Source organism: Varroa jacobsoni, unplaced genomic scaffold, assembly GCF_002532875.2.
Source record: "Varroa jacobsoni isolate VJ856 unplaced genomic scaffold, vjacob_1.0 scaffold_549, whole genome shotgun sequence".
NCBI lineage: Eukaryota > Metazoa > Arthropoda > Arachnida > Mesostigmata > Varroidae > Varroa > Varroa jacobsoni.
Genome location: NW_019213451.1, coordinates 164,452 through 180,715, shown reverse-complemented (window position 1 = coordinate 180,715; position 16,264 = coordinate 164,452).

Below are 16,264 nucleotides of genomic sequence, written 5' to 3'. Positions count from 1 at the left end.
ATATGTAACGGGCGCAAACATATCGTGCAGTCACACGTGCTGCTATCACCGATCACGAATAAAGTGTTTAGAACAGAACAACTGATGAAACAAGACATCTCTGTTGTAGGGTGCATTTTGCTACCGGCAGCGTACTGTGCACGTAATTCGAGCACGAAACTTTCAGGTGTTCTCGAGCTTCTGAGATCTATTGCGTCTAAAAAAATCACGTTCTCATCTTCGAGAGTTGTGTCCACGGGTTGATAATGTTTATCAATACAAATTGAAATAGGACGCGTTTAGAGATAAGCTAGACGTGTCTTCTGTCGCTGCGCATGTGCTACCCCTGTTTAGTTTAAATGTCACAGTTTGATTGCCATTGCATCGGATGTAGACGTCGCCTAGTACCCGATTCAGGTCCTGGGTTTCCTCTTTAAATTGTCGGACCCTTCATGATTTGTTAGCACGTGGAGCTAGATGTGACGTACGCATGAACTTGAAATACTCGCAAACACTTTTCATGTTTAAAAAGGAATAATCATCAAAAACACATATAGAAAATGCTGTGTCAGTATAGACGTAATACTCCGATCCAAACATGATCACCTACCCCATTCCATCTCTAATGTCTAATGATTTTATAGCGATCAAATGAGCAGGAAACGTCTGCAATCCAATTCCATTGTAGCTGTAAATCGATATCGTTTGCGTTTGTCGAGCTACCAATAGCCGTTCACCGAACCTAATGCGTTATTATAAAAAGCAAGCAAGCAATACGCTTGTTCGCGTAAAACATAAAAACTTTTTTCCTCTCCGAAGGCTATTTTAACGGCGATGAAGTTCGGAACTGCGATGCCACAACGTTGGTTCATAGTGCGTCTTTTTTAGCAGAAACCATTTTGCTTCCCTATACCGTTAAAATGTTATGTTGTTACCTGCGCAAACAGCTGGATAGACAAGATCATAATAATCAGGATATCTTCACTTCTACTATGTAATCAGCCAGCAGTAATATACGTAGTTCGGCGCGCAGAGCATCTAAATAGTAAAAAGGACCTCAATGAATCAGCTAGCGTGGCAGTTGTCTGAAATTAATTGTGTCCCTTTTAAGTACTATAGTTACTACCTGACCGTAAGCCCATTTCACGACTTCTATCGACCGTTACAATAGATCGTTGACGGTAGATTTACGACTCACTGAAACGTAATCTCAATGACTCACTAAGCTGCTCGTTCGGTGGCACGAGTCCAAAGCGACTGCCGCTGGCTTCTCCACGACCAGAGAAGCGAGCCGGCCTCTAACAGGGTGCCACATTGACGGCTTTAGATCTGATCAAGGAAGATGGCCAAACCTGCGACCATGCTGACACGGTCCGGCACAGAAAGACAGTACTAAGGCAATGTGTTCTTGACACCAACGGCATAAATTTGAAGTTGTGTAATATGTCCCCGCACTAATCGTGTATGCGCAATGAAGGCGAAGTAAAATGCCGAATTATACGGAAGAATGCGAGTCATTCATTAGGCGTACGCGAACTTCATTTCCACCTCAAATCGATGATATGAATTGTAGCTCACGTTTCACTGTTAGAAAATTTTGCTCACAATATCGAATTAGAAATAATGAAGAAAAACATAACAGAATAGTTGCTCAGCGGCTGCGGCCTTTACGGCGTTGATTTTGCCGAAACGCAAGGAAAAATTCGTAGTATTCAATGCCAGTTGGTAGAGTATATAATAAAACGTAGACCCCATGGCTCTACAATAGGACACCCCGCTTAGAAATTATGTTGCTGATCAGACGATATTGTGACTTTTGACGATACTCTGACAGGCGTTAGCTCAGACACGACAATGACGATTAAACGAGAAGCAACCGGTTGAAGAAATATTGAAATGGATTTTGAAGCTTCGCCGTGGAAAATAAACCGTGAACCTCGCTATATCCCTTTTTCCTATTTTACAGAGTGCCTAAAATTTATCGACGGTATGCCATTAATTGCTAGGTATATATAGCTATACAGAATGGGTCTGTTGGCCGCCACTCGGAAGTTCCGTCTTCTGTATTGTATGGTACATAATACTGCTTTGAATTACAGATACATGTGCATTTTGTTGTATGATATAGTGTTGTGTGATCATTGCTATGGTCTCGTTATGTATTATCATACCAAAACGCGTAAAATCGGCCAAACAATGACTAGCCGTATCTGCTATCATACTAATGGTCACGCCGACCCCCGTTATATAATATTCGCCATTCGAAATTGGGATCCGTGGCGAAAAGCAGCAGTGGACGCTTACCAGCTTCATGAAAACACGCTACAATCTTTAAGGAATCCGTTGATACTGTGCTTTCTCTTTCTTCATGTACAGTTCAACCTTAATGCTTTTAACTGTAAAAGTCCTCTTCGCGTTTGCTTTGCTGACGGGAACCAATGATAAGTTACCAGTGCATCGCAGCCCTTGAAGGCTCATGCGCTAACTGCATATTCGGATATATGTTTAGTAGGCAAAATCCGTATCTAGTAACTTCAGTTCAAGCGTGTTTTCCTACAACTACAGCATATTCTGACAACCCGTGACAGACTTCAATTCGGTATTCGTGCACACTTCAAAGTACTAAGCCACCAACGTGTTTGCTTCGGCTCCATGTATGAGTCCAATTTATGCCCCATACATAAGGGCTGCTACGTTTTTAGACTAAACGAATGCAAAAGAACTGTTGTGATGAATATACGTCCGGGCGCTTTCTCAGTATGGCGACTGCCACCGTAGCTGTTTTCAACGCTTCCCTCCTCACTGTGCTAAAGTGTAGAGGAAGGCGCCAACGCCTATTGGCATACTGAACATACATGAAAAAATAAGTTGGCTAATCTCCATCTTGACACCTTTCTAGATATAATTCGAAAACTAGAATTATGTGGAGGCTTCATATGCCGTTCGAAATTTAAAAAGCAAAAACAATATAAACTGCGTGCTATTCATGTTACCGATCCATTTCACCTGGGACGGTGATGATCTTTCAACTATCGAAGTTCAGGAAAAGCTCCGTTACAAAAAAAAAACACTTACGCCTGTCGTGGCATGCGCGAGCCCCTGGCCTAAATTCCCAAATGAAAGGAACAGCGAGGTCACTTAGATGCCATTAGCCGTAATTGACGTGAGTCTCTATTATCTCAGTATTACCACCTACTGTAGACATTTTAAGAATGATTCGAATATAAGTAGTAGGCTCCTATTTATTAACTGCAAACTCTTCGTAATAGAAAAAATGCACGCAGCAAGGATACTTATATTGGTTTATACAGGCCAAAGACGGTGTTCAACTGATAAACAATTATCTGGAATCGTTAATATCGGATTAACTGTAGAACTGCCGGGCCATCAACGCGACGTCAAAAGCTAGATCAGAAAAATGGTACAATCTTACGAAAGCTTCAGGTACGACTTAGTCAAGCGTTAGGTGGATGCTTTCGAAGAATTAGGCATAATTACAGTATTATCGCGTATAATAAGCTGGATTGTATGGAGTAAGGCTAGCTGGCTTGATCTCAGTAAATTCTCAATTTAATTAGTGAGAGACAATAGGGAAAAGCTATAATATGAAGGTCGATTGGCTAAGTCTACGAACAACACAACATCATGCCGCCTACAGAAAATCTCCAATTTATACGTGTGTGGGGGGGGGGGGTTGCAATCATGTAAATACCATTTTTGTGTAATAGGACCGATATATAGTAACTGTAAACTGTATTATTATTTTCTTATTTTATATTATTATATATAGGAGGTTATACTTAAAACAGTGCTGGCCCATAAGCTTATCCTAGTCTTCGGTACATTTGGCCTTCGGAGTCGCTACTACTATTATCACTTCAGACCCTTTAGTGTTGTCGTCCGACTCTAAATAGTTATCAGCGTAAGTTCGTCATTATAACTGCTGTCAGATCCGTTTCACATCTGATCGACAGATCAGCTGTAAGCTGACATTTTCAAACTGCGACAATAACGGATCAGAAAGGTCTCTATTATAACTTCGATTATATGTATGTTGATAGCCTAAAGGTCCGACGGCCAAACTATACTAGTGACTATGTAAACATTGTCAACACAAATATTTATGCAGGAGGTGATAATATCGATCAGCGGCGCTATCGGAGAAAATTATTAGAGGTGCCTGCTTGAATCGCAAGTTGTTACAGTATAGCTTTCAGGTACAGTATAAGGTATCCCCAGGCTCACTCCTCATTTAGTTGGAAATAAAGCAAGATGCCACGTAAGTCGTCTATTAAACATCGGATATCTAGCTTCCTCGAGGTTGACCGGTTGCATACTATTCCGGGAGTTACTTTTATCGGATGACGGCCATTTGACCGTACGTAGTCTTTCATTAGCGGCTTGTCCATTGTATGTATGGCGGAATGACGATCCATTAAACAACTGGCAACGTTTAACTCTCGATTATACATCCGCTATCCTCACCCACTCTCTATTTACCGATGTATAGATAGCTCTTAAAATGAATCAAAGAAAGTGCCCCAAAACTGGCTATTTTTAATAGCGGCGGCATTTGTTAATTCATTTCGTCCAGTGGCATAGTTCTATCCTTAACCTATCCAAAGGACTTCAATCCCGCATTGTTACTATGGTTCGGATCGGTGTGGACGTCGCCCCCCGATGTCGAACATCCTCTAAAAAATAATGCCACTTTCGGCTATCTGACCTATAACAAGAATGCCCAGTGCGACAACCTGTCTCCCAATAGGAAGGCTTCCATCACCCATATATTTCGCTTCTTTCTTCCTGTCTAAAGAAACCTATACACGACTCCATCAAACGGTACTGCATAGTCGTTTATTATGCGCAAATCTCATTTAAAAATATGGCTGCTTTTTTTTTGTTTTTCTGTTTCAACCGATGCCTAAAGATAAACATACCGATCGTCCCCTATTTTATACAAGTGTTTAGAACTTTACTCTACTTAAAAGGTATTTAAAACGGCTGACTCTCAGTACGATTTGAACCATTTTCATAGAACATCCAATTTCAAACTTCTCGAATCTAAGTTTAGGCCAATACGTCACCGTGGCACCGTTAATGGGCATCTGCACTAGAAGACATTTTCCTTAATTCAAAAGCCGTTTTTCACCTTATCCTCCCTATATGGTTGCTCTCAACCGTACGTAACTTCTTCCACAGACCCGACCAATTGCTTGTTCTCTCGCATTGCTTCTATTCTATATATTAGCATGAGCTTTACGTGCGATATATGGTGTTCTGAATGTGATATAGGCCTTATCCGCCAGGATAGCTAGGGCAGGTCGCAGTATTTAACCGGATCGAAATTATGCGTTTTCATTGATTCGACGTCTCCTTGCGTCGCGATCGAAACATTATAATATAGGTAAATCTGATTTGAATCTCTGCCGTACAGTCGGATCCAGTTGTACGTACACGTAAACTGTTTAGTCGGCAGTATAAAGATATCTCTGATATCTTATTTCGATAAAGCACATTGCTTTTAATATATAGCTCAATTCGATATGCTGGCCTCTAACGTGAACGTAAACCATTTGGTTCACACCCTCTAAGTAGATCGGCCGACTTAACACACATTCTCTGATAGAACTAACCAATGAAACAGAATTCACAAGACAAAAAAGCAATTATACGAGATATCAAGCGATGTCTTTAATATTTTAAGTAATCTGCTAATAACACAAAATGGTGCTTCGTAGTTATCCTGCACCTCTAGCACAAGCTAAGCAACGACGGTTGAACATTTTACGATATCTACTTGTGCCTAATCTGTGTCGGTTCTGTGAAAGGCCTGCATCCTTTGTTGACGGGTAATGTTGCGTACGGCTATATCCAACATAGTCAAATAAAACCATCATTGTACGCGGTAAGCGATTTTTTTTGTGAAAACTTCGCTACCGTTACTGCTGCGGTCATTGTGCGTTTTCGTGATTTCTATAATAAAATTCATCTGACTATTGCTCAGCGTTGCGTCGTTGCACCCCCACCACTGCGTTGAAGTAAGCGGGCAATCGTGAAGGCCCGCTAAGGCAGATAGTGTTGCTTTTTAAAAGCCACATAGTATAACAGAAATGACTCGAAACCGTTAGCGACTTTGCTCCCCCAGGCGGATGATTTCCGGTTGACAGCTGACTGGGGCAACGGAAACACGCTGTAAGCCTGTATAAGCTATCCCTCAATACTATACTACTATAACCATTAGCCTATTACTTCGCTGCAGCCGCCTCTGGTTCGCCTTTTTCTCCTCGGGCCCCGTTAGGGTGTTTGACTGTAACTCTAACCTTAATCATTAAATAGATGATATCGCTCCGCAGGATCCTACTAGTTATGGGGGCTTCAAACAACATGACGGTGTCCGAGTGGCGTTACAGCGACAATTGTCTTCAAAAGCTTGGCGCGTTCGTTACGAATCCATCTTGCTCTGGCGCTGCTGGCACAACGAGCTACACAAGAATGAGTTGAATAAGTTCTGCGGAAGAAGCGTCTGCCACTCAACTGAGGAACGAAGCGTAAAAAGCGAAGAACGATGTCATTGGAGGTTGTAGCCGTCGAGCCTTCGAAGTTGCCACCGTTGCCACGAATAGCCAACGTAACGCCAAACGCCTATGCTCAATAACGACGCGACTGTTTTTCCTACTGAAGTAGCGTCTGCTGCGGCTTTAATGATGATGATGATGATTCTTATGCTGACGTGGATGACGGTCTTTGTACTGAAGTTGCTACAAGTCGCGGCGACTGCTCTTTTTGCCTTTTCGCTTGCTATTGTCAGCGTTATCACTGATCCAGCCTTCATGTTGCGACTGCTATCTCTAGGCCGCTCCTATAATGCTGGATTGTCGATACTTGGCAGAGCGGGCGATTGAGAATAGAAGTAAAGTAAGCGGGGACGAACGACCGTTCAGTTGGCCAACAACGCAAATGCCGATTCCCCGTTGCCTCGTGGATTGCCGCTGGATTCACTGCCCCCACCTGCTACTTAAACGGATACAACGAGCTGGCTATTTTACATAGATGGGTCATAAGAGCGGGACCGTTGACCACATTCGTCCATATGTTTAGGTCACCCTGAACACGTATTTATTGGAATTGTTGGACGTATGTATCGCGTTGCTGTTAGACCGAGCAGTAATTGGTTTGATATGTTAAATTTCGCAACGATAATGCTTTTCGGTAAAATTTTCATAAAACTTGCATGCTTTATGCACAACATATCCTGTGATTGATTTTTAAAAAACCGCTTGACCCCTCTCCAAACTACCTGGTGGTTATTGTTTTAAATAACTTATTATATGTAACTTATGGCACCACTGCTACACAACACCATTCGTAGTAAATATGAAAAATGTTTCCTTGAAAACGATGCCGTATTTCCTGGTATGGACTAGCATTGACGCATAAACAATGATAACGTTTCAATCAGCAGTGCAGTGGCCGACAGTTGGTAGGTAGTCCCTTTTATGGGGTCAATGAAACACTTTGTTGGTTATAGACTGAAGCTGAAAACTGCGTAACAAAGATTTTTGTTTTAACTAGAATGATGTTACGTATTGCCTATTGAATAACGGTTCTGATGTGGGCTTAATTCTCAAGAATGAAATGCCCAGTATATATGGAGTATTCGACGCAGTGGTGTTGTTCTAAAAAGCCATTTTCATAAATATATTACTATATTTCAATCGGTTAGCTACATATACGAAAGGCCAATTTACTTCATCTTTACTAACACACCACCCTAGAACGGCATTGTTACAGGAGGTATTCCGCACACAACGAGATCAACGTCATCACCTACGGCCCATTTTTTTTGGGCACGTACTTTTGCGAACATCAGATGCTTCCATTCTATTTCAAGTTGGATTAGTTTCGATGACCAATTCTTTTTCGTTTGAACGAATAGTGTTGGGAGCACATTTTTACAACGATGCTATTCTATAGATTCATCATCCAAAGGCCTAGTGTCACAGACTGCACAAAAGACTGTATATACACATATGTATGTAGTATACACTGTTTAATAAATCATAACGTCCTGCTTGGCAACACAAGGCCTTATCCCAATTACTTCAATTTACTACCAAAATCAGTTTTACCGCGCAGAGGACTTCCGTTAAATCAACGAATTTTATTTTCGTGATGTTTAAACATAACTTGATAAGAACCTTCCAAACAGATAGATTGGGCTGGGGGTCTCGTAGAATTTTTTTTCTCTCGTAGAGAGCTCTCGTAGGTCTTTTCATGTGAAAGTGTTTCAAAGATAATGTCTACGCGGTTTAAGTAAGAACATGCCACAATATTAAATTAAATATTCGTCGCAGTTTATTAATCAATAGCTCATCATTATCGGCCACATCTCAACCAGAACAGTAAATTAGAAAAAAGAGAGGTTATCAGACAGTTTGTCAGATTATTTTGTAATTCAATATAATTATATGTAAATAAAGGTGAAGTTATAATAATTGAGTACATATAAACTCTTTTGGATATCCTCTTAGTACATACATACATACTTAGAGAAGTTATTATAACTTAGTTACTCTTTCTTCATATAACGCATTCTGTTGTGGATCTGCTTTTCCTTTGTTCGGTACTCACACATGGCTAGACATCGGCCTTCTTGAGTCAATACGAAGACGTGGTGTCTGCTGAACCTGCGTTACTAGTTTGCTTAGCAAACGTGAATAGAACTAACCTTAGCCTCACGGCGCCTGCATTTGTATGTGGTCTATTTCCAAAGGGCAAGTGATGCGGCATATCATAGCAATGGCTAAATGGCTCGCATTGAGCTTAGTATATTTTTGTGGCTGGAGACCTTCTTGAGCACAACAAGACCCCATGCAAAATGTCAGGCGGCTGAATTTGAATCATAGTATGCTCTACGTGTTTCTCAGATAGGTAAATCCGAGCTCAATATGCAATTGGAGCAAGATATGAAAAGAGATCAGGTTGTACAACTATTGTCTGTGTTTAATTAATTTTTTCATCGGCATAAATCGGAGCGATAGGCTTGTCAGATGATACGATCAATGAAATAGCGGTTTGTATTCTAACCGCGGAGACAAGGATTGAACGCCTTTTATTGGAACTCGGAATTTTCTAGCGGACGAGTTATTTTAATGGCCAAGCACTGTTCATGAATTTCAGAGAAATTTAGAAAAGTACAAAAAAAAATAACATGTGAATTTATAGTATACAGTATTAGATTTCCTATGCCTATTGTATCCGTCTTTGCAGAAATAGGCAACCAGGCATGCTCCTCTGGACTATCTAATTCTAGATTCCCTATTAAATAGGCTATCGAACTCAACAAGACCCAGTAAAAAAGATCAGTGTTATAGTCCATCTAAATAGCGGAAAAGCAATCGGAGATCGCCTGACCATTTGTTGTTGTTGCTGATGATGACGACGACGACGACGACGAAAGAAGCAGGAAAGGCCCTGCATTTCATTTGTTCCTTCGATTATTATTGGACACAGCCGACGGATGTTTGCTGTACACGACTCAAATATTTTTGAAAATGGAGCTCGCAAGTTCAAAATAGGCGCGATCTCCTGTTTGCATAACAAAGTTAGCCAACATTGGTTTTATATCTCTCTCTCTTCTATGGTTATATTCAACCTAAAGGACAGCGTTTCTAAATCTGTATGATAAGATGATGTCTGAACAAAGAACAATTGAAGTTTTCTGTCCTTGTATTCTGCTTCGCATCAGATTTAATGGCCTTGGTGTGTGTACTGAATTGGTGCCTGAAGTTATAATTGCACATTTGATACAATAAACAATTAGGCGAAAAATCATCTTCTTGTTGCAAACACTATTTAACGCGTTTTTTAGTTTAGCACGCCGCTGTCTTCCAGCGGCGGCTGACGAGAAACATGACATTACAGTGTGTTTATTTTCAATAACATGGAGGCGTTCTATCTTTTAAAAGTAAAACTGTAAGAAACTTGTATCTAGGTAGAGGACGTAGGTGATTCACCACTTTTTTATATAGATAGATATATAACATCACATAGGCTCTGTCAACCAGAACGCGGAATTCATCACAGCAATTTATCACTTATTCGACGATTGATACTGATCTTAGTGTGTAACTTTTCGCCAGAGAACCCAACTTCAACAAGTTTTTTTGCTAGGGAACTGCTCGCAAAACAAAGTAAAAACGTATTTCGCTCAATGATTTAAACACGCAGATCATTAGGTGCGTATGATGTTTTACAAATAAATAATTCAATATCGCAGGTTAAGAGCCTGAACTGCCTATTCTCCAATGTTTTTTTTCTTTTGGATGATTTCAAATTTTAGAACTATTCACCAACGGTCACGTCGGCGTCGGTTGAATGTATACATATGTATATATATGGTGTACACATGTGATGCCCCGTCTGATACGATCTGAAATTTCCATTCAGACAATACGAAAATATCCGCAACACGTTTTTTACAATATTAATTATGTTGACTGCACGACGGTTCGCATATGTGGATCGTCAGTATAAAACAGTAGCTCTATTTACCCTTTTCACTTGATTTTTTCAACGGTAGCCTCGGTTATTATTGTCGGAATAGTTGCCGGCCGCCGTTACCGACCTTTGAATTAGTGTTGTCGCGGTGGCCTGCGCTACTTTGTGATTTCGGTTCTACCACCTATTGTTTCTAAATGACAGGTGTGTAATCGAAGTCGTTTGCCGACCGACTACCCCAACGAAGCTAATCCACAAACTTAGCTATAACAAAGTGAGTAAGACGTGTCAGGTAATGGAAAACATATTCGTCTCGACACACCTCGACATTTTTTAGCTTGACATTTAGTACTATGTGTTTGAGGTCGACCCGAGTAACTATACCCATGTCACTGTTGGACATGAATGCCAGTATAGTCGATGTACGCTAGATATATATGAAAGCGATCAAACGAGCATGTTTGAAGAAGTCTTCAGCGTAAACTGGAAATATTTTTATTCAATTTAAGCGTGTCTCTAGGTGCCAGGGATCTGTTGATTGTTGGAGATATGAAACTCTGAAATCTGAGCAGTACTATTGCAAAACAAATTCTATTCTAGAGATATGCTTTTCGCTTTTGCTCAAAAAGTATGCGAAGTCTTCTTATCATGATAGTGTTGTTTGCCAGCCTGGCAGCTTGAGCCCGAATCTGCGGGTAACTAAAATTTATTGAACGTGGATCCTTCACCGCCGAGATAATCGAATTGCTTCAGAGTGAAGATATATGCCGAGTTACTACGTTTCATGATGCGTGATCGTGTACGCTGTTAACTAGCGACTAGATCAAGCATTGTGTTGTGTTTAGTACAAGAATTGTTAGAAAGCATTTCAAGCATGTGTTACTGCTTAAAGTTTAACACTGCATGGTAATGTGTGCAGGCCTGCTCCTGTCCAAATTGCGTGAGCAGTGCTCTAAATACTCGCGCCTTATGTGGACCTTCGTTTTTTCTCACTTTATCAGCAAAAGTACTCTGGCAAAAGTCAGGTTAATTGTCAAAACTGTTACCTTTACTTCGACATGTTAAATTTGGTTGTTACTTATATACAACGTCAGTATGAGATCGGGTCGCTCGGTCGGAACTTTGGCTAAAAAATACATATGATGCTACATTGACGCAAGACACGATGCTAGAGAAAACACAGCACGCTCAAGGTAGGTGGGCAACTTCCCGAAGTTTCGTGCGTCTAGTAGACGTAAACAAGCTATACTACGAAGACCAACAGCTAACTGGCCACGCAAGGTCGTAGATGTCAGCCATGAACAGAGATTGCCCCGAAGAAGGTCCAGCCCTGTCTGGCGTACCTGTATTAGAAGCAGAACATACATTCAGAACGTAATCGGCTGCAGGCAACGTCGATAGCTAGCCTAAGGCTAGAGGTCGATATAGGTGGTGGTCGTGACGGCGATGTTGACAGCTAGCTTCGTTGTCAATGAGACCATCGGATCCTGGCAACATCCTCGTCTTCTTGGCCCGATTCAATTACGCCATGCCGTCAGGGGTCCATTCTGGTCCATTACTGAACAAATTTACATAGCGCATAACCATCTCATCTCTTCTATCTGTTCGTCACTAGACCCAACGGGCGTCATTGCATAAACATGCAAAAAAAACAGCAGTTAATGTAAGAAACAAATAAACTGGACCAGGTATTATGGTCGCCTAAAGCAATCTGAATGTGTTGTGACCCCTTTCATCAATGCACATTCTATGAGGGGTGTTCTGGGGTGTCTCTGATATGATGATAATGCATTTAATGGTGAGCTTACTTCTAGCGATTAGTTATTCCTAGAGAAAATTCTACTTTAACAAATTTAATTGTTCTTCAGCATTTCAGAAACATGGCTTCCTTCCTGAAGAGCCATTGTTGCATAATATTACTATTACAATAATTGACTCTCTAGGCGAATCGTTGCAGTTTCCCAGCATAAAAGCAACCCACAGACAGATTTTTGGGGAGACAAGTTTACGATATTTGTTGTGAAATTTTAAACACGTTTTTTGTTTTTCATTCTTTGTATCGTTGGACAGCTGTATCGCTACCATATTCTTCGTGAACCACCGCGTCCTTTGAGTTCATCCGTTACCTGCGGCAACGGGGGCCGATATTTCGTTTTACTCTATTCAGGTTTTTTTTTTTTCGGCACTGGGCTTTTTCCAGTTGCTCCGAGCCACTACACATCAGTTGGGCTTAAAACAGTTTAACGAAAAGGTCGCAGGGTCAATTGTATATCTGAACCATCCTTTTTGCCGGTCTGGTTCGCAACAAAAACTTCGGTCGACGATATGCTAGAATAGGAAACTGCATCCTTTCCGCTTACTTTGCCTCGAAAACAAGCAGATTAAGAGTAACCGCAAGTGTATCGTCTGGTCTGCTTGCGCGATACACGCGTGCGCCGAACGGACATGCTGGCACACACAAAAGGACACATATCAACCCGATCGTTTCTTCTTGTTGTTCCAACCAATCCAAGTAGTACGAGAATATAGCAAACCGGTAACCATTTGCTTCAGCCAAACGCAGCATTTTGGGCCAACAGGGTGTTAGATAAATGGGCATAGAACATACGGTGACGGTCTAACAAGGCAAAACCCAAACAAAAATGTTCTGTTCCATATTATTGCAAGACAAGGATGCCACCATCAGCTGGATGATGAAGAAAACATGTAACAGCGAGCAGCAGCAGCCAGCCGATAGGAGCAGGGTGAGTCTTCGGGGTGGGTTCATAGTGAAAGAAAGATTGACAATGGGTCGGTCTGGTCGGCGCTACATCATCACGAATGGTATTCCGGCTAATAGAAGGCGGAGGCACAGGTCAATGTTTGGATATAATATACACAGATAATATTGTCCTTGCTAGATGGAATGTTAGGTTATGCAGTATCGTTATGCTATCAAAGGGACGCTGTATCATTAGCAAAGGGTCATAGACATCTAGTTCCGATTCCCTAGATGTCTAATGTCCTCTACAAGCCGGGTTCCGAAATCGTCATTTACATCTCTTCGACACTTCTCGTTTCGAACAAGGCGCAAGTCATAGAAAGTAGTGAGTGTGATCATCAGTCCGCAGCGTCGAGAGCGTCAGGATAGGGGTACTTTAAAAATGACTGCGCCTCTTTATCAGACATCCAACGGTAATACGATCATATTTTCAAACTGATACATACAACTATACATCATTGACAATGTGTTACCTTGCTCCTAGGCAACGGAGCACGTGCTTGCTAGGTAAGGTTTAGCGAAAAATTGCCGAACAAGAACCAATGCTGTGCATCATACAGTAGAACGTCTAATACCTCCACAGTACAAGGGGCGCATGATAAATACGTTTTCCTTTGGTTACAGTGGGTAATAAATAAAGTATGCCTGCCTCTCTTTTTTGTGTCCTTTGGCGAACGAATTTTGCATCAAGGAAACGCTTAGAATAGTCATTTGCTATTGATTTAGTATATATCGTTCGCAGTTGACGCGAATTTTCACAGCTGAATCAAGCTTCCCTAAAAAAAAAATTCGAATGTATACAAAAATCAGCCACGTAAGAACGAAAGCTAGACATTAACTCCAGCTAACATTTTACCAACGAAAACAGGTCAGAGACAAAACAGACGCTATTTATATTTTTCCGAAGTCGAGCCTACAAGCTTCGCTAAAGTTTTAGTAGCGGTATTTATCGGTCGGTTGATCTGTTTGGGACACGCCATCGGTAACAGATCAATAAATTCATTGTTCTCAAGACGTTTTCTATATTGTCAAATCCTTCCTTTGCATTGCAATTGCCACTGTTGCTGCGTAGTCAGTGGCACAATTGCAATACAAGGTCCACTGACTATACAAAGTCTAGAAGTAAGCAAGCGTACTTCGGTTTCTACACCTGCGTTCTATAACAACCTTGCGAATTTAGACATTAACGGCTGTCACAACTCGATAGCGAGGTCGCCAGGTTAAAATCACGCGCTTAGGAAAGGATAGACGTTTTTTAAGTTTGCCTGTAGGCGGTAAAAGCAGCGGTAAAGTCGACGTACTCAGACGGCGGCTGTTATCGTGGTCGTCGCCACTGTTATTGATGTCACCAATGTTCTAATAAAAATTGACGACGGCGAACAGATAGACGAAATGATCTGCTCCGGTCAAAAAATTTCGTCGGAGACGGCCTACGCTAATCAAACGTCTGACTATATACAGCGGCGGCTAAAAGCGGCGTAACGGAGGCGTACGCTAGCGTTTGTTGTGACAGGAGACGTAGTACAAGGATAGTAACAGTATCACAATAGTTACGAAACACAATAACCTGCTGTAGAAAGCAAGGAGTACTGTCATACGGCCGTGGTAGATTAATAGTATTAGCATGGTATTATTTTCTGTATCCTGCCGCGTGTGTTAGTCCGCCATGATGGATCCCAGTGAAATATATTCTTAACTTAAAGGAAGTAGGCGTGACAGCTCTAGCCTGTACAGGCACGTACTCTACTCCATGTGTACTCTTGTAATCTAAGAAGAGCTGGAAGTAGTTAAGATCCTGTCGATATAATCAAGTTGATTTGGGATAAATATTGAATTGAACGAAGCTTAAATGGGCTTGGTACCTCATAGCGTAATCGGTTGGGTCGGATGCACGTGCCAAATGATAACACTGCTGCACCATTCAGCATTCCTGATGATCCACGACAATATAGGAATAATGATTACACCTTTAGCAACGCTGCCTCACGTCGACGTTCTTTGAAATATGCTAACCCTTCTAAGAAGATGTTTCCAGTTCGCTGTATATCAGCTTGAAATCATTGGTTGGCACTTCATGCAAAAAGATGTCCATAAACAAAACACTATTGTGGATATGAGCACCACCATGTAGGAAAAAGTTCGATTTGGCAAGTGGCCTTTATCTTGCAGTATGCAATTGTCATGGGATCGAGAGATAGTGGATATATCTTCGTGCTGAGTGGGACGGCCACTCTGTGACAGAACTTTCGTCCAGACATTACACGTTTTTTTACTAAAAGTTGTCGATGAGCTTATAGCATACCATATAGAACAGCTGTGATGGTAGGGGTAGTAATTTATTTTTGTAATTAACAGTTGCGATCAAAGAAGATCCAACAAGAACTTGAGATGAATGATATTAGTTGGCTGCAAATTAGACTACAGGTTAAAAGCGAACAGGTAAAGCAAGTGTGCGTGTGCTCGTTACAAGACCCGCTCGAAGGACCCTGTATCTGTGCGGCGCAATTGCTTTTTAAATCCGTTCCCGTAAAATCGTTCCACCTATCGCACCGCACCGTTGAGTGAAATTCGTATGCCTCTCAATGAGCGGAGAACAATGAAACAAAAACATAGAACATAGGAATAATGTAATGCTAAGTGCTTTTCGGTCCCATTGTGTGACTTTTTCCATTTCTTATAATTTAAAAAACCTCATGTTCTGTCATACATGAAGCTTCAAACTATAAAAAAGCAAAAATAATATATATTTAGTTAGTATATATAGTTAGATAAAGTACTATTTAGCTACCGTACCGAAAGGTGTTCTGTTGGGTTTGTCCGCAAGGATATGACTGCAAAAGGCCTTATTTTATTATAGCCCCACTTAGCGAAGTTTGATTTCTCTCACAGAAATCATATTCGAAATTGTTGCACATACAACAAAAAATTATCTCTGTTGGTGAAAACGTTTAGCAACAAACTATCGAAGGATTTGTAGTTCCAACGATATTGCCGTTTTTGTTCATGTATCATTTTGAATAT